Source organism: Zeus faber (assembly GCF_960531495.2).
Source record: "Zeus faber genome assembly, chromosome: 3".
In the NCBI taxonomy this organism is placed as follows: Eukaryota; Metazoa; Chordata; class Actinopteri; order Zeiformes; family Zeidae; genus Zeus; species Zeus faber.
In genome coordinates, this window is record NC_137190.1 from 8,079,992 (window position 1) to 8,100,173 (window position 20,182).

The window sequence follows — 20,182 nt, forward strand, 5'->3', positions numbered from 1 at the left end:
AACATGTATACACATGTGCCTGCATGTTTATATGTGTATAGATTTCAGTTCCTTTATATATTTTTTGATCTCTTATTTTGACTTGCGCTGTTCTGTCAACTCCTGCTGCTCCAACGTCCTGAATTCCCCCCTGGGTTTCATTTCTGGTGCAGTGTTTGGATTTTAGTGGCAGCTAACGGGGCAGAAATGTCATATAACATTCACAAGTATATTTTAACTCGTGTCTCGTCTGATGAAAATCAGAGCCGTCATGTTTCCGGTACCTGAGAATGAGCTGTTTATATCTACGTGGGGAGCGGGTCCCCTTCGGCGGAGGGCGCCATGTTACCATGTTTCTACAGTAGCCCAGAAAGGTCAAACCGAGTAGCGGCTCTGGAGAGGAGGTTTTTTTCGCGGATTCGCGTTTTTTTGGTTGTTTTTTTTCGCGGCCACCGTAGGCTTGGAACGGGAGGGTGGGGGGGGGGGGGGGGGGGGACGCTGCGATCTGCGCTCTCACCACTAGATGCCGCTAAATACCACACACTTATCGAAAGATACATAAAGATTTAAGAAAAATCAAGGTGCAACTCAGCAATATGCACCTTGTCTTTAGATAATCACATACACCCGTATTAAAAATAAAAATAAAAATAAAAATATATATATATATCGGGGCTGCACGTCCCGTGTCTGTCCACGGGGCGGCGCCCGCAGCCCGTCGGGCCTCATAGCGACGCTGCCAGGAAGTACGCGCATGCGCAGGGCTTTGGCTGCGGGAGCCCATTTCCTCCGCCGCCGGGGCCTGGGAGAGCTGAGAGCCGAGAGCCGAGAGCTGGGAGCCGGCTGCACGCAGCGGAGACAGCCGCCCGCCGGAGCCCCGTTTCGGACTAGATCCTTCGCCAGACCCGGACGTCCCCCCCCGACCCCCCGAGCGGTCGTCCTGATGGGCCTTCATCGCTGATTTGCGGCAACCATCTGGCCGGCACCCGAGCGAAATCCGCCACGGTGAGTTCCGCTCCGGTGGTTGTTTGTGTTCTCTCTCTCTCTCTCGCTCCCTCCCGCCCGCCCCCCCGGGTCGCAGCGCTCCGTAGCGGGAGAAGGATCAGGGGAATGTCCGGGGAGCGGTCCGCGGTCCGCCACTGGCCCTCACCTCCGCCGGGGCGTGTGCGGGCGGGCGGGCGGGCGGGTGGGTGGGTCTGGCGATACTGGAGCTCACGCGTTTCCACGCACGTTTCCAGCGCTGCTTTGTCAGGCGGCTCCAGGATGATAACAGTTAGCTCCAGGATGATAACACTGTTAGCTTTAGCCGCTACACCGTAGCCTCCTCCGCGTTTCACAGGAGCACGGGGCCCGTTGCGTGGATAGAATATCACTTCTGATGATGATTATTTCAGTTTCCAGTGAAACAATGTGTGGACATCTAGTGTGGCTTGTACATAACTATTGTTATTGTTATTGGGTGATTTGTAATCACTTGGTCATACGCCTTTGCTATTATTATTACTGGGTTACTTGTTTAATTTTGTACGATTGTATTATTGTCCATTGATTATTTATAATAATTGTTATTATTTGGGTTCTAACTGCTTATCGTTGTTTTTGGGACCGTCTGGCAGACGCTGTCAGTGGGTGTTTTTGCTGGAGGTGTGTACTATCGATTGTTTATTGGCATTGGCGTCATAAAGGATCCCGGAATCAAATCTGCATTAACGTTGCAGATGAAATGAGATTATTATTTCTCTTTTATTTTATTTTCTCTCTCTCACCGTTAATAAAACGTACCGGATGTTGAAATGTGCATACCTGTGCGTGCTGGGACATGACTGCCTGAGACGATGCGCTTTCCCTGTCACCCAGTGTTTTCTCCAGGTGATGCGTGGCCTACATTGTGGGCAACACAGCGCCTCCCTCCCGACATCAGGGTCATTTCCAGCGAGACCTTTCCCACCTTGCCTCAGTCCCTTCATGGAGATTCAATGCAGTGGTCAGCTATCAGGGGTGTCTGCCGGTCTTTTACACCGGCCTTTTAAGTCATTTAATTGTATTATATTTGACGACCATAAAAATGTTGTCTGGTTTTTGTTCAACCATATATTTGTGGTTGTCAAAATGAGTCGCATTGTTCTGCATTAAAGTAAACAGGAATTTGCGTTGTTATAAAACCCCTGCACCTAATACTCGCCTTCATGCTTACCTGTTGGAAAAATGCCTGTTCTAGATTAACTCGACCCACTTTGTACTAACTTGTACAGAGAAATGCAAAATAATCCTTGATCTTGCCTGTCTATGGAAAAAAGAAAAGTAATAGTTACATTTATTCCAGTACCCAATCACTTAATTTGCTTTTTGGCCTAAAGGGAACTCTTATAACAGTTTCATATACTTGTGTAGCTCATAACCTACCCCATTTCTACCTTATACACACCTGTACCAAATATGTGTGTGTGTGTGTGTGTGTGTGTGTGTGTGTGTGTGTGTGTGTGTGTGTGTGTGTGTGTGTGTGTGTGTGTGTGTGTGTGTGTGTGTGTGTGTGTGTGTGTGTGTGTGTGTGTGTGTAACACACACACACACACACGAGTGCTTAACTTGATACCTACCTGCAACATCAGACGATAAAGGAAGGAATCTCCCTGTCTGTCTTTCTGTCCTTCGGTTTTTCTCAACCGTTCATCCAATCTACTTCACACTTGGTGGGTGTATTGCTGGGGACCCGAGGTTGTGCATTGTGGAATTTGGTGCCATTTGGACACATGTAATATTAATAAACAAACAAGCGAGCTGCTCGTCCCGCGGGGCGGGGCTTCACCAACAGGAGTGGTGTGCAGCAGCAGGGCGGGGCTTCGGGGCTCTGCGACTGAGTCACTTACGTCCGCTGCGCAGCCCGTTTTGAACGGGCACTGCTTTCCTAACAGACATGTTTTGAATGAGCGCTGCACTCGTTTTATTGGATAAGAGGGGTGATTTGTCCAAAGTAAGTCTCCAATTTGGTCAAAATGTTGTCTTTAAAACATCTTATTAATGTAACTCTCTGACACCTGTTGACACCCTGTTAACAGTAAAAGCTTCCAGGCGTTATGGTGATTACCAACTGTGTTATCAGCTTAATAGAGATCTCTCCGGGGAGGTGATTGCTTAGATGCTTAATTAATTAGCTTATCCTTAAACATAAGGAATAAAAAAAATTAAAAAAAAGCAACCAAAAATAAAAACAATGTATGCCATAACATTTGAATTCAGTTTTATCATATCGTAAGTCACCAAATGACGGAATTTATTCATAATGTTCTAAAAGCACAGCTTATATTCCCCAAGGTGTAACTATTTCCAGTGAAATTCTTCCAATGACTAAGGCTGAACGGTTTTGGAAAATTTGGCATTTTTTTTTTAATTTTTATTTTTTTGGACCAATATTGCGATTAAGTATGCAATTTTTTTGTATTTTTCAGTTCCCTATCTTCTGTAATATTCACTAAACACAAGCAATAAATGTTTTTATGATATGACCAACACAACATTGGATACAGTCAACATATAAACTCCTCTTTCCTGTCGGCCAGGCCTACGTGTTATGATGAAATGAGATGAATTGATGCATGCATTGATATGAATAACATATCTTTATTTAACTATTGAATTGTAAAAAGAAAAACCTTCAATCACCGTAGAATATTGACTGATTTTATTTAACTTCAAGCCTTGTAATTGTTCAAATTTGAAAGTGAACATTTGAAAGATATTCAGTCATTCATCAGCAATGTATTATTTTTCATAAAAATGTTGCACGCTTACGTCCACATACATCCTCTTTGTGCGCGCAAGTGAATGAGCTTTGTCTGAGCACCTGTGTGCTCAGGGACAGCTTCATGCTCATTAAATTAAAAAGGAAAAAAAAACAAAAACAGATGCATTGTTCTGGAAGAGGCTCCGTCCGGACTCTGCTGGTGTCACGGATCGAGGAGAAAATTTCAAGAGTTTCCCCATAGCCCACGGTTTCATTCCATATGCACTTGTTTCGTTCCATTTGGAGACATAAAATAAAAACGCACTTTTCTTTTGTGCCAAATCTGATAGCGGGCACCCCAAAGCTGGTGCATGCATCGCTGGCATGCCCATCTTCGGTACCCTCGGAGAGGGACATGACAGCCTTTGCGATTTGAAAAATTGTGTTCTATTACATTGCGATGTCGGCTTGAATTCAATTAATCGTTCAGCCCTACCAATGATCGAACTACAGGTTGCACATAAGCAATGGCTTTACAGTAGCTGCTGGTTCTTTGGGCATAAGGTTTATATGAAACAGTTGGTATCATCTTGGAATATAATGCTCCATGTGTCCAATTGTCTTAACTGCCCTGCTAATTATCATGAGTGCAGGGAGGTAATGAAGCAGAATGATAGCTGAGGGGTTTCCATTGGAGAAATCTGTTACCAAGATTGATGGGGGTAGGGATTTGGCCTCATCGTAATTTATCCCCAGTGGAATTTAGGAAAGCAGACTGCAGCAGGTTTGGTGTACGTGTGTTGTGTCTGGTCCGGCTCACCTTCTGCTACGCTAGGCTAGGGTGTTTTAACTGCTGCCTGCAGGGTCTATCCTGAAAGCAGGACAGTTTTTGTCTTTTTCTTCTCCTTCATATATTGGGAGTTTTACTTTAAACTGTATGCAAAAATGTGACCATTTAAAATCACCCCACTTAGGAGAGTACACACATGTATTTTACAAACAAACCTATTCGATTGGTGTTGAACCCAGTCTTCAGAGGAGAACTTTATCGACATTGTCTTGTGGTTTGACGTAAATGTCCCTCGTTCAATAATTTGGGGCTGGAATGAAGAGACCCAGCTGCAAACGCTGCAAACCATCCGCCACATCAAGGCACTTCCCTACCCCTGTCCTCCCTGTCAATATTATTCTCCCTAACCATTGATTGACTGAAGGCCGGCTCGGAATAGACTCCCCTCTTTCACTTTGAAGAGGACTCGCGGTGACATGCAAGAGCAGAATCCCAGCTGATTTCTGTCCTTTTAAGCTGAGACTTTAGAGGGGAAAATCTCCCTGGCGTGTCTAAAGTAGCCAGGAACTGTGCCGTTTAACTGTCTTAAGTTAAGCCCTGAGCTTCCCCTACATGCTCAGCAGGGTGTTGGCTCTGCTCTCTGTGCAATGACCGTCTCATCGTACATTTGAAGCCTGTCCAAGGCCGAACTGCACTCAGCATGACGACCACGTTCAGTTCCCGGCTCCTCTCAGCCTCATCTCTACTGTCCTCTTCACCGCAGTAAGAATATGACTTAAATGAAAAAGTGCAGTAGCTGATTCGGAATCTGAGAAACATTGGTTGGATTAAGTGGTCAGAGTATAAAAGTGGTAAGGATACACTTGAATAAATAACCTCGACATTGTTCATACTTCATTCCATTCTATACCGAGGAAGCCTCTTTGACTCTCATAGTGACGACTAGGATCAACTGGGAGACAACCACATAAAAGCTTATTTGAGCACAAGGGGCTTGGAAGTAGCACCTGAAGATCCTGTTGGGGAGAACCAACAATTGGACCCAGTCGCCTGTGTTGGCAGTTCAGACTGATTAAACTTCACTGGGATCGAGGGCGACAGACAAGCCCTTGCCAACCCCCACCTCCCTTCTGGTCGCCATGCGACCATGCACAGTGCATGCATTGTGACCGGCGTCTTGGGCGCAAACACAGTGACGCCTCTCCATCTGGGCAGCGGCTGGTCGTGCAGTCAGCTCCTTGAGTAGGCTGCAGAGCTTCGCCGCCTTGCCCGTTGGTCAGCCACAGCGTGGAAGAGTGATGAACAGAGCTGCTGGCCTGACACGTGGCCCTGTGCTCACTTTTGCCACCGACACTCAACCGGGAAACATTTGACACTTGTGCCAATGGAACCAGTCTGTGGAGAAAATAACACTAAGGCCTTGAGGAAATTACAGTCTAACCCATAGTAGAGAAGAATCAAACTAGGATGGGTGGTGCATGGCCAAGAGTGATCAAGTGCTTGATGTCACAGTATAAATGGGTCGGGGTGGAGATTATACGGCTATCCAACAGATAACTAGATCATGCTTCAGTTATTTGCTGTATCCATCCAATTATCACACCTGGCTATTTTGAAGTAAAGTGTGAAGTGACCACAGCAATTATAGATGGGTGTTTTTTCTGTTAGGGACGTTTTGACAAAAGGTGTGTGTGTGTGTGTGTGTGTGTGTGCGCGCTCGGGAGATCGTGCAAAATTTAAATCGTCTAATTGCGACACCCAGCCGCCTCATCTCCCTCCGGAGAGCAGAGACCTAAGACTGAGGGGTGGGAAGGCTACTTTCTCCAGGTAATTGCACAATTCTGTCCTTTTATTTTGCTCCTCTGCTCTTTATCCTTTGTTGTGAGATTTTAGAAAGCGACCCCAAAAAATGTAAAAGAATTAAAAAAAACTAAAAAAAACTAAAAAAAAAAACCATGTAATTAAGTGTTTGTTTCAACTAAACTTCTGTGTTGCCCCACCGGTGAGACCCGGTGCTTTGTCCAGGGCCGGTGTGTGGGGTGTGTGCTGCTGGCAGAGCCCAGAACACCTGAAGAGTCCGGATGGATCGAGTCTCTTCCAGAACACTGCGTCTTGTTTTGTTTTTTTTATTTCATGGGCATAAAGCTGTCCCTGCACCTGTTCAGCTGGCGGATAAAAAAAATTTAATAAAAATAGAGCGCACAGACAAAGCTCATTCGCTTGAGCGCACATAGATGATGTATGCGTGCAACTTTTTTATAAAAATGAATACATTTCTGCAGTTTCTGTACTAACCCTAACCCATACCACATTTTTTTTCATGTTAATTTTCAGATTCAAACAATTAGTTTTATTTATGTATTTTTTTTTAACAATTCGAATAGTATTCCAATATTTAACCATTGTTTGACAGCTTTCAGTAGGTAGCACCAGTGGTACTATTGGAGAAAGTAAATCTGGAGTCCTGACCTGTATAGTATTTGCAACAAATGAATAAAAAATAATGTTTCCTCTCCCGTGGGGGGGGGGGGGGGGATTACAGACAAACCAGACGGGGACAAAGTTTTTTATTTATTATTTTTGTCGTTTTTAGAGTACCGACTGAATGGCTGTTAAGTATTCTTCAATGAAGAAAAAAAAAAAAAGTATAGTTAAATTGGTACCCTTGAGCCAACAGATACCATGTGTGTGAATCTAAGTCTATTTGTGTGTATGGTTTTACTTGTAAATACTTGGGGCAGCAGAGCATGCATTTTTTTCAGGAGGTGGTAGTGTCATAAGAGGGACTGCCCAATCCACCATTTCAGGTAACGCCCAGAGGGCAGGCTGCAGTAGCCAGTAACCAAGGGGGTTATTATTTATGCTTGTAAATATTCTCAAAAGAGAGGTAACAATTTCTGAAATATCTCTGGGAAGAATTCTTTGGCTACTGGCTATAAATCAACCCGACTCTAACCGCCTAGCCGCTTGCTTCCATCTGTCCTTTGGGCCGGGATCCATCTTTAACTAGACAGCGCGTTTATCCCCCAGCGTGCTTCTTAAACAGTCGGCCAGGCCTATCACCCACACCCTTCCCGCTAGTCTGCGAGCGTTGCAAACCAGCAGGTGGCCACAATTAATTATGGAATTGACGGACGGGTTCGAGTATCGGGGGTTTTGAATTGTGCAGGAGCTGATTTGAATTAATGAGCGCTCTGTAAATTTCAACCAGTAGTGGCAGAAGGCCACTTCCTCCTTCCAGCAGACTCCCGCAGACGAGCTGACACAGGTGGGGCCAACCTGTATTTGGCAAACACACAGAAATATTTATAAATATAAACAGGGGGAAAAAAATGGACCGGCTCAATCCTGACGGCTGTGCTACAATTCAGGTTCTGTGATGTCCAACCCAATGTTGCGCAATGTTTCCCACCATGAGTTCTCAATCACTGTATTTTTAAGATGAATGTTCGTCTTTATTTAAGAAAAAAAATGTAACTTTGTAATTTCGCTACCAAGTCAAATGTGGAACTGCGGAGGAAATTAAGTGGCACAAACACCTACGGGGACCGAAGCAAGGTCGCTGTATGCATACATAGATTTTTGCAGTCTTTCGCAAGCAACTCCTACACATTTACCTGTCATTTAGACTGTGGGGTTTTCCCTTCCTACTATTCGCACACAAAGCACCTCTGTCTTGAGTTTTTTTCTTTTGTCTTTATTTTAATTTTTTTATTGAGGCTTATAGGGGAGAGAGGAAAAAGGAAGTAGACCAGTCAAGATGGTGTTGCGATGGTGTATAAATCGGAGTCAGTAAGATCTACATTTTGTTTATAGAGTGCTTTTCAGGGTACTCAAACACTTAACACGAGTTAAAATGATCACAGAAAGCGACACACTAAAAACATATTACACACATTATTCACACATCAAAAGCAGTTCTGAAAAGGTGAGTTTTTGATTTGTGATCTGAACATGGACGGTGCAGTGTCTGATGTGTTTTGGGCGAGCGTTCCAGAGGGAGGGGGCAGCTATGGGGAAGGTTCTGTCGCCCCAGGTCCAGTGCTCGGTCCTGATCAGTGGAGACAGGAGGTTGGTGTCAGAGGAGCGAAGGCTGCGGGAAGGAGTGGGGTTGTGTCGAAGGTCGCTGAGGTAGGAGGGTGCCTGTTTTCGGAGGGCTTTGCGAGTGAGAAGAATTCTATTGTGGGACAGGGAGCCGGCGGAGGTTCTGGAGGACGAGGGTAATGTGGTCACGGGAGTGGGAGTGGGTGAGCAGGCGAGCAGCAGAGCTCTGCATGTGCTGGGGAGTTATTTAGGACTTCGGAGGATGTGCCATAAATAATGCTGTTGCAGTAGTCAATTGTGGATGTGATGGCATGGATCAAAGTTTCGGCAGCAGAGAAGGAGAGTGATGGGCGCAGACAAGCTATTTACTTTTTTTTTTTTTTTTTTTTCTTCTTCATTTAAGGGGGGGAAAAAGGCAGTTCTGGTGATTTGCTTGACGTGCACAAAGGAGAATTTGCTGTCTAAACTGACCGAGGTTGCGGATGGGCGAGGAGGGAGACAGAGTGGAGTTATCAATGGTGAGGCAGATGTTGTAAGTGGTTTTGGTGAGAGATTTGGGACCGATGATGATCATGTCTGATTAATCACAGTTTAGTTTTCCGAAGATGGCTTGCATCCGTAATTTGATTTCAGTGAGGCAGTTAGTCAGAGTAGAGTGAGTTGCAGTGGTGATGGATTTAGGGGAGATGTAATGCTGGATGTCATTGGCGTGGAAGTGGAGACCATGATGAACACGTATGATGTGGTGGTCGGCCAGTTGATCGGTCGGCCTCTTAATTGGGCTGATATTTGAGCATTTCGAGATAATTGGCATCGGCCGATGCCTGGGCTCACAAGGCTGATAAACCAAAAACAATGTCTACAGACTATAATGTTTCTGAATATTTGAAACAGTTCCAACACTCATTTTCCGCACTATGGATATACCGGTACCAGCTGAGCTTCCTCGCTGTCTCTCCTCTCTGACAGCGAGTCACGCACACCGCTGCGGTGCCTACATAGCTCCGCCTCCTCCACTCACACGCTGGCTTCACTGTCTCATGCGCTCTGGTGTGAGTGCTGTTTGGAAATACTTTGCATTTGTGGCAAAACGTAAACCTAACTCAGAGAATTGATGAGGAGTTTTTCTCTCCTCCAGACACCGCTGCTCTGTGCGTGCGTTCCCGTTTTCCTGTCTTTTTTTTTTTATTTTAGATATTTATTTTTGTGTGTTTCCTAACTTGTATGAAACATTTTTTCATACAAGACATCAATACAACACGGTTCTTTTTGGTTGCGGTTTAATGAGGGAACACAGCGCACAGCGGCACGCAGATCATAGGCCCCTCATTGCGCACCATTGTGTCCGCTCACCCTCTCCTAGCTTGTGTTCACGTATTATTAGTAGAGCCGTTAACATACAGTACCAATTTAAACTGAGATGGTGTCTGAAAAAAAGTATTTGAGAGCAAACTGTGTTGGTGTTAGGAAGTCTATATTGTTTATAATTTTACAAAATTGCCCTTTTTTCCTGCAGTGCTAATATTAACAACACATATGTGAAGGCATCTGTTATTAAGCTCATAGCTGCATAACTCAATCAGATCTTTCATCACAACTGTTAGGATAGTGCTACCCAATGCAAAGAAACTAGGGATGTTAACAATTACTCGACTATCAGTTAGTTGCTAATAAGAATTAAATCCATTAAGATTTTGTCTTATCGATGAGACCTGAACAATCTGCAGTCTTGTTGTTATTGAATCAATTGAGTCTTTGGGGCTTAGGGCGTTTCGAGAAAAAAATTAAAAATAAACCCATCCAGGAAGTACTAGTACTCACCGGAAGGACAGGGGGCAGTGGAGAAAACAAATGCCCAGTGGAGTAGGAAGTAGTTGTAGAAGTAGACGGACGCTTATGGAAGAACGACAAACAACAAACATGGCTGCGCGTAGTATACGGGAGCTTCTTGATGCCGAGGAGGAAACTATATGTTTATTGTTGCTGAAATAGACGGCAAAGAGTTTAAATATTTAACTTGTGCCAAGGCGGGGAGTAAATATTCCTGTATGAGCGAACAAAGTCATTTTCTGATCCTTGTTGCTGTTGTCACTATTGCCCCTGCTGTAGCTGTAGTAATCCTCAGTATGTAATCCTTGTATGTAAGTCTCATTTAAATTTTAGTGTCTATAAGGAAACTGCCATACCTGTGGTCGGCAATATTATATAACATTGTTTTGAATGGATATTCTTTAAGAAGTCTGAATTTTGAGAGAATGTGACAAAATGCAAATGCTGAATATCAATCTTGAATTGAAATTTTAAGTTACATTTGTATCAGTAGGATAATCCACTCAGAGGTGAGTGGTTATCTAAGAATAATGCATGACTTGTGGGCTAATAGTCCCTTAACTGAAAAGCTGTCCTTCAGGTATTACACAGAAATTTGTGACCTGTGTAGGTACAGCTCAGTACAGCACACATTGCTGTAGATTATCCCTTACTTGTATCACTCTCATGTAAACATAATTAATGAGAATATTGATTCAGGGGTCTATGTGGCAATCAAAAAAATTGAATTCCCATACTTAAAGCGACTTACCTACTATCAATGGACAAGGGCCTGGGCAAATGTGGGACAGGGCTGCTGTCCAGTGAAGCTTAGACACATCTAGCGCGCTGTTCTGTAAAATAGGACACTTGACGCACAGATAGGAATTGATGGAGAGTTGAAAACTCACTCTGCCATAGTATTATTCCTTAGCATCTGTCTCATACAGAAGACCTAAATCTCTAGGCAGGATGCTCTGGAGCTGATCGCAGGAACAAGACTTAGACTGAGAACGATGATGCGAGATGTATACAGTGTATATAGTATAAATTATATAGTGTGTGTATATAGTATACAAAGGGTGATGCGTGATGAGATGCTTGACGCTGAGACGCCACGTACGTCCCGGTATTGTACGCAGCTTATAAAACCGACTGGTCGGAGAGCTGGTCCTAAGTCTGAACAGTCGTTAAACAGGTTGGTCGTTAAGTGAAGAGTACCTGTGTATATATATTTCAATTAATAATTAGTTGATATTAAAAAAGAAAAACACATGGTAAAGCCTCTGACTGGGCGCAGCACAGGAAGGTGCTTGTCATATCCACAGTAGAGGCAAAATAAGCGATGTGTGTCTCAAAATCCGACTTATTTGCTAAATTTAAGATGTAAACTTTAATTCACCTCAATCTTATGTCGCGACCGCATGGTAGCAGACAGCCAAATGTTGTAATAATCATCCAATTAATAATTTCCATACCCCTCAGGCATACAGTTCAGAACCGCGGTTGCCTGATACCACAGTATACCTTAAAAAGGTATACCTTAAAAAGGTATACCTTAAAAAGGTATACCGTTACATCCCCTAAATAAGATCAAGATATTCGTCTAAGATGCGTTCTCGCTTTTGGCAGAAGAGACATCTCTCCTCGCTCTCCCTCTAAATTGCCGGAGCTATCTCACACACAGACGCGGTGACAAGGGAGCAGACTGCGTCCAGATCGCTCCCTCTCCATGCGTAATGTGCAGAAAACAAAGCAGTGTTAATCCTGTTCTTCATTTGTTTTTCATCTAAAGTTAGAAGAAAAAAAAAAAAAAAAAAAAAAAAAAGAACCAAAGCACCGGATCGATAAGCAGAACAGGTAGAAGTAGTGGTTCTGTTAAAATCTCTACGATACCCATCCCGACAAGTCGTGCCCCGTCCCCGCGCTGTTTTTAGTTGTTTTATTTGGGGAACAGGCTCCTCGCGATTGGGGGGCACAGAGAGCCCGTGTCCGACGGGAACACATATAAAAATATATTCTTCTATCTAAATGTGTGTGTGTGTGTGTGTGTGTGTGTGTGTGTGTGTGTGTGTGTGTGTGTGTGTGTGTGTGTGTGTGTGTGTGTGTGTGTGTGTGTGTGTGTGTGTGTGTGTGTGATATATATGTTGCTTGTAATGTTCACAGTACAGGAACAGCAGCTTAGTCTACTTTGTGGAATTAATCCTACGTATTCTCTTATTGTGAGATTGGATCACCGCTGCCGCAGATGTAACTTCTGGTTTCTCCACCAAAGTGGAACTCCTGTATCTAACTGATTATTGTTCCTTGCTATGTTTGCCCTTGTGCCAGTCTCCACTTGCTTGCCCTGCTGAAAGTGTTTTGTGATTACGGGTGGCCTCTTGAACAATCCATCACAACCGCAGCTGCTAAATCATAGGCTATAACTGAGAAGACAGGGCCATCAAATCTCCTTCCCGTAAGTGCTCTTATGGCCCTTGACCCGTCATGACTTGGTTGTTAAACACGGATAATCCTCCAGCCACAGCCAGCAGTGCTGTCTCTGTCACTGACACCATGCTCACACCGAGGGTGACAGCCAGTCTGGAGTGGTTTATGTATTTATTTCTATTCCTTTCTATATCTTGATATGAGACTAGATCTCCTGGGATTTGGGTTATGGTAATATTGTGATCATGGTTAAATATATTTATTTTGTTAACATTGCCAGCCCTTGGATGCCTTCACATCACACACAAACATTCTGGAAGCTTGTTCTAGTGTAATCACAATGATCCGCCCTTGGCCCCCTGGAACTGTGGATGGAGAAATGCCTTGCTCAAGGATACTTTGGCCACAGCTTTGAATACAAAGGGAATGCTCTTCATTCACCCTCCCTGTCCAAATTTCCTTTGGAATGTTGGGGGTTTCAAAACAGCAGACCCCCTTTCCTTTCCTTACTTAAAAAAAAAAAATAATTAATCATCGAATTGTTAGGTTAGGTTTACGGCTCTGCACTGGACAGGAAGTGGCCACGTCATACTTGTCCACTTCCTGCCAGAATGCCTTTGAATGTTGGAGTGTGCTAAGTTCACTTCCTTGTTTCTAAAAATGATCATTGAGGACATGGCATTACTGAGGCTGAACCCTTGCCATGTTTGTTTGTAGTCTGAGCCGGCTGGGCAGGGTTCACTGCTGCTCCCATTCACTCAGTCTGTCGCTCTACATCCACACAAGCTCGCTGGTCAACTTCAAAGTGGATGTTATCTGAATCAAGTTTCATTGTTTTATTTTTCTCAAGCTCTCTTGATGCCTCCCCGTCATGGTGCAGTTAGGACATGTGCAAGACTCTTCGGCCTTCCCTACGCTGTTAATATGAAGAATAACTTGTGCTTTTTGGGTTTCTGACGTGGCTCATGCCTAGAGGTGAATGAAAAAATATATATTATTTTCCTCAATCATTATAAAATGAGCTTGGTAATTTTTTATTACATACTTTCTGGAAAAGTCTTAATTTTCTTAAATGTAAAATGAATAGATCAGACTGTCATAGCGATGTACACAAGGTCATGTCTGCTCAATTGTCTCCTGCCGTTTGCTGATGTAATCGTGTTTTGGCGGCGCGGGAGCAGGTTGATAAGCCCCATTCAGATGGGATTTGTGTTACAGCAGAATGTAGTAGGTGATGGATAAATAGCCATGGTTCTCTGTGATGGAATGCGCTCCCTGTGCAAGTCGGAGGGTTGTAATTTACAGACGGATGTGTTCAGCCCTGACTGATGTAAAATAAAGTAAAGTAAACAAACCACGAGCAAATTTAATAGAGACATTGTTTCAGTGGCAATTTGGAGACACTATAGTTAGTCACAGTATGAGTGTGTTTACACAGGAGGTTATGAACTGTACACCCTCTGTGGATACATGTCCACTGGGACCATGTGGCTTATCTGAGGTGCCAGTCGTTGTGTAATAAACCCAGCAAAACAATCACTCCAAGAAAACACAGTGTTCCCCACCTGGACGGGACTAAATTGATCAGAACTGTTGAGTGCGCTAAAACCGTATTGTACGGCGCCGGAATTTGGCACCGGAATTGAACCCAGGGTTAGAGGGAGAAAATCATAGACATCTGTGCGGGATTTAAGTGACTGACGAGTGCAAGTAATAATTATAGGACCAGAGTTCCCTATGTGAAACAAATCCTGTGCAAATAAGGATTTAGGCAAATGGCAAGAAGGTCATTTGTCTTTGGGAATGTAAACAATTAAAATGTCACAAAAAATGAAATGTGACTTGGCTTAATTTACATCAGCTGGGATGGAGTGAATTAACAAGCTAACCCTATTGCAAAACTACTATTAGTATGTTGAGGCAAAGCCTTTTTTTTTTTTTTTTTTTTTTTTTTTTTTTTTTTTTTTGCACTCTGGTGTTTTGTTTACTGACTTCAGCCCAGTAATGAGCGCGCAACGATTTTTTTTTTTCTTTTTTTTTTCTTAAATTGTCATTAATGATTTGCCATCGACTGCTCACAATAGCTTGGAATGAGGGGAGAGCGAAAAGCTAATGAGATTAATATTTAATACCGCACCGTTTACTCATGACTTTTCTTCTTTTTTAAAAAACAAACAAACAAAAAAACCCATCAGGATCAGGGCTTCAAATCTGCGGTGATTTCTCTGATCCCAACAGTTCCATACCGCAGTCCATCCCAGGTATAATCACTCTGTCTTCTAATCCTTCATGATATGCATCTTATAAGACTTTCAACCATATTGCCCGGTACTACACACTGAAGCACAATCCCGAGCTGTGACCCCTGTGGATTGTAGATGGATTTTGAGGGCACAGGCTGTGGTGAGAAACATTTTATATTTGAAGCAATCTGTAAGGTGTATGAATTAGAACAGCTGCACAAATAAGATGTCATCCCTTCAAATGTTTTGATTCCATCCTAACTAGTGTGTGGAAGATGCATTGAGACCATGGCATAAGACTTTAAATATTGATTTATACTGATATGAATGTCAAAACTATGGATGTTAATAATTTACCGCTTAACGGTTAAACAAAAAAATTTTGACTGATTAATGCTATCAGTCAAACAGTTAAATGATTAAAATTTTTATTTATTTATTTTTGTTAAAAGTAACAAAAAAAAATTGTTGCATGGTGAAAGAAAATAGGCTATAGAAGAAGAAGAAGAAGAAGAAAAATAATCTTTATTCGTCACAAGGCACACACACCACAACATATGCATTCATGCAGTGACGGCGACCAACATGCACATGCTCACATAGGTGCTCATGAACGGGATTACCAAATACAGGGGTTCCCAAAAGAACCATGAGCTGTGCCAAGTATTATCGCTCCATGTCATTGAGTTTTGATTTAGGCCCGCCCAAAAAATTCGGATCACAAATATGGTGAGAAACGGTTTAAAGTCAGTTTAAAGACTCCACAATTTGGTACCACATAGTTAGCAGTCTTTTCACATGTTTTGAGCAATTACCTTCTAACATGTACAATGTGTTTTGGAAACAAATCACTGAATTCACTTTACAGGGACTTGAAATGTACAGTGGATTTTCAACGGATTCTTTATTCCCACATTTGTATGTAGGCCTAACCTACCTAGTAGGTTAGGCCTCACACACCATCCCTTGGCCCTCCCACACTCTCTCCCACACCAGACAGTGTGGGAGAGAGAATTTGTATTTTGTGTGTCCGCTTTTGACAAAAGCAAATGATGCAACATCAATCAACATGCATGGAATTGCCGGTGCTGCACTTCCGGGGTTTGGAAATGCAGTGCTCAGATTCCCGTCATACCTGCGGTGAATGGAGCTGACATGCCTTGAATACCACGCTTTTCTTTGAACAACACCGAGTCCAGGTCACTTGATCGCGCGTGGGTTTCAAGGCCGCATTCACACCTGACGCACCAATGGACAAAACTATTTGCATCAGGGGTGAAAATCTAAAGGAATTTCCTTAATCGATAGTTGTTCACCGTAACAAACATAAAAGCCGATGACGTCTCCCGGGAGCGGCGCCATGGCGTGTGGGGACCTATGCGACGTCGCGCACTTCCGATATTTTGTGACCTCTCGTCCCCTCATTCTCAGACTCGCCGAGCTGGTTCGCCCAGACGGGAATGCTTACGACCGGCCTTGGCACGAGTTCGATATTTAAACTCGCCCCGCCCGCCGAAGGCTCACGTGGATACAGTAACAACAAGACCGCAGATTGTTTGTCTCATCGATAAGACAAAATCTCAATCGGTTAAATTCTTATTTGCAATTAATCGATAGGCAATGAATTAACATCCCTGATTTGGATCAACTGTCCCGAATCTGGAAAACGCCCCCCAACGCAAGATGAATGCAGTACTCTCTCACAACACAATCGTTTACTTTCTGCGGTGCGTTCAGATCGTCTGTGTCTACTTGCGCCGTCCAACACTAGCAGCAGACTGGAGGGAAAACACAGCCAGAGCTCTCAGGTTTCTGCCCGAATCACGACTCCTCACGGAGCCCCGGGGGAACAGAAGAATGTGCCAGCCTCTCCCAAAGCGCCCGCCCCTCCCAAGTCGCTCATTGATTTGCGGCCCTGGTCCCATTGTGTCGAGTTGGGGCCGGAGTGTGGATACATGTCGTCTGAAATTGCTCTTGGACCAATCATAACCACGTCGGGTGAGAAATCGCAGCATCTCTTGACGGTTTCCAACCCAAAATAGAACGCGAATATAAGATTGGGCCGGCACAATGGAGGTAAATTCCTGCGCCCGCGTTGCATGCGAGTCACAAAGCAGGGGAAGTTCTAAACAGCTTTAACTCTTCCACGGGGAGGGACATCTATGGTTGAAGATGCAATCTTCAATTGCTTTGATGTGTAAAGCAAATTTTTACTAAATATAATAATTCTAAGAACAGAGCTGCGCCGACAATTTTTAATTTTTTTTTTTTTTTTTTTCCCTGTCAAGTACGAGGTACCAATACAAATAAAACAACATTTCAGTTACATTTATAGTGACCTCACTGGCTTTGAAGACCTTTTTATTATCCTTGCCAATCACTTCATTCACTGCTCAAAAAAAAAAAAGAATCTGATAGAACATGAAACTGTCATTGAGCTCTTAAGATAAAGCATGAAACTGAACCTTTATGCCGCCACGTCCTGTTATGCTGTTTTTGGGTTCGGATGTCTCAGCGATGTTTTTGACGCATGAGAACAGTATCAGTCCAATAGCCCATACCCGTATCTGTGCATCCCTGCGTAAGATGATCTAATCATTTGAAGTGTAGGTTGTATTGGGTTGCGCTGTTTTACTTCTTCGGTTTCCCCGCCAGTGCTTAAACACTTTCCCCGGAGTCACCTGCAAACAGCGCTGCGGCTATGTTTGGCATGGCTCTTCTCTGCTCGTGTCACAAATATTATAATGCTGTGAATTATTTATATTGACTTCCCTATGATGTCGCAGCCTTCTCAGTATCGCCGGGCTGAGCCGCAGCCGGCTCACACCCCACGCATTGTACTCCAACGCGCTGAATTAGCCCTTTCCCACTGCGCCAAAAACCCGCTTACATCTGGCGTTTGTCATTAGTGGGAAAGGTTACACCCGGGTTTCAGTTCCGGGACAAATGAACCTGCAATAGACACAGGTTTTTAATGAGCTCCAGCTCACTCACAGTTGTTTTCCTGTAGTTGTGTTGTAGTTTTACCTTTTCTCAGTAGCTTTCAGTGTAGTTTGCTCATTTTAAAATAGCTTCGCCAACACCGCAAAGACAAGCAGTAACAAGTACAGTCTGCCAGTTATGATACCACACGCACACGCACACACGGTATTCCTTCACAGTCTGCTTTAATTCAGAACTACAGCAGTTAAAAGAGCTGTCCCTGTAGTCATTATATTTTTCCCTCTTGCCCTCTCTCTCTTTCTCCCTCTCTGAATTTGGTCTTTTATTTTTTTATTTTTTTCCTTCTTTCACAGTCTGTCAGTGACGTCTCATGCTGTTTTTAACTGCCTTTGTATTGCGTGGTGTTCTGTTTGATTCTATTCCTGCCAGCTGACGTGTGTGTGTGTGTGTGTGTGTGTGTGTGTGTGTGTGTGTGTGTGTGTGTGTGTGTGTGTGTGTGTGTGTGTGTGTGTGTGTGTGTGTGTGTGTGTGTGTGTGTGTGTGGAAAAGCCCAGTTGTGTTATTTTAAAAGACAGTTTCATTCATAGTGCCGGGGTCTGTCTCGGAGATGGGCTCTTTGCCACAGAGAGATATGCGTTGATGAGAGGAAGATGTGTGTCTGTGTCACATCACACGCACAATGTATATGATGTGTTTGAATGTGGGATGAATCTAGGACATCCGCTGAGAGAAAGTGATAAGAGAGGCCTCAGTACTTCTATTCTGTCACATACACACAGACCATAAATCCTATACCAATGAAGCTTCACAGTTTTTCTTTTTTTAATTTTGGTTTCCCCATGCGTACGGTGTAGTTCTCAACCAACTCGGCCGTGTATTGGATCATAAATCATCATTGCTGGCTTGTGAAAATACCCAGTGACCTAATTAAATTGCAACCTGTCTCTTGAGCTGCACAGGAATGTTTATTTTGCACATTTTGTGGGTACCTATGTAGATCATGGTATGATCACATCACAAGGTACATTAAAAACTTGACGGTGTGTTACCATAATAAGATTCAAGATAATTTGTGGTGCATCACAATATTTAAGTATATCGTAAAGGAAATGTACTGCACTTGTGTAAAAGAGCATTGATGGTTCTTCTATATGTTTCTTCTGCAATAGTGTTTTAGTCTTTGCGTGGTATTTGTGTATCAAAAGAGCAGTTGCGTGACAAATTCAGATGAGATTGTATTGAATCCGTTTTTGTGACAGCCACCAACAAGTTTTCAGAAAGTCTTGTTTTTTTTAATTTATTGAACTCTTGAAACTCTTTCTGTCCTGTGAAAGGAAGTCAAAGTCTATCGATGTCACTAGAGAAGAACAAGAACAATAAATAACCCTCTACATAATATCATCTACATAAAATCATAACCTCTATCCATAATATAATGCATATATTCCACTTTGTTCGCCTTTGCCTTCAATCTTTGCCTCCAAGTTCCAACATTTTTACTATTTTCAGTCTTGGTATGTGTTCATGATATGTCCAAATTCTGAAGTTAGTACTCAATATGAGCAGCAATGGAAATGTCACATCACTTCTGCGGGTTTTCTCTTTAAGTTCCTCAGTCTGTGATCACCAACACACATGCACTTGTGCGAATTTGTCCGCCTGCCTCTGATGTGCCACGTGCACGATTTCACTTTAAGATGCGTGTGTGAGTTAATGAGTAAAGTGAGAGCCCCTACTTGCTTGTATGTACCATCTGTTGCGCCTGGGTTGTGGGACTGGTGCAAATGGAAGTCTGGGGTTTGGGATTAATTATTGACAGGTCGGATTGGCGGTGGGGGGCTGCGGCTGCAGCAGTGGCACAGACTCTATTATTCATGTCAAGTGACCCCCCTTCCCCTGTGTTGTAGCTACAGTATCTCTCTTTCTCTTTCTTTCCCTCCTTTCTCCTGACCTTGACCATCTCGGCACCATCTTTCCCTTCCAAATTGGTCTCCCTCTCCCGGTTGGGGTTCCATTATATCAGTGCTTCCATCTCTGAATGCAGCTTCTATCTGAGGAACAGAGCCACAGTGCTTCAGCCACGGCTGACAGTGCTCCCATATTGTTCCATCGCCTCCCTGTAGCTGCTGCCGCTGCTGCTAATAAGCCTCTTTGTGTCCTACTTCGCACCCCCACCCCCACCCCACCCCATCCCTGCTGCACCCATGTGACTAGAGGTCTATG

At 43.6% G+C, this 20,182-nt stretch overlaps 1 protein-coding gene across 1 annotated transcript in view; it reads left to right on the plus strand.

The window, feature by feature from the left end:
- Nucleotides 1-872: 872 nt before the first annotated feature.
- Nucleotides 873-20,182, plus strand: part of cskl (c-src tyrosine kinase-like) — a gene marked incomplete at its 3' end in the record, with an annotated part of 52,072 nt that continues 32,762 nt past the window's right edge. Inside the window, 1 exon segment of the mRNA XM_079998047.1 lies at nt 873-984.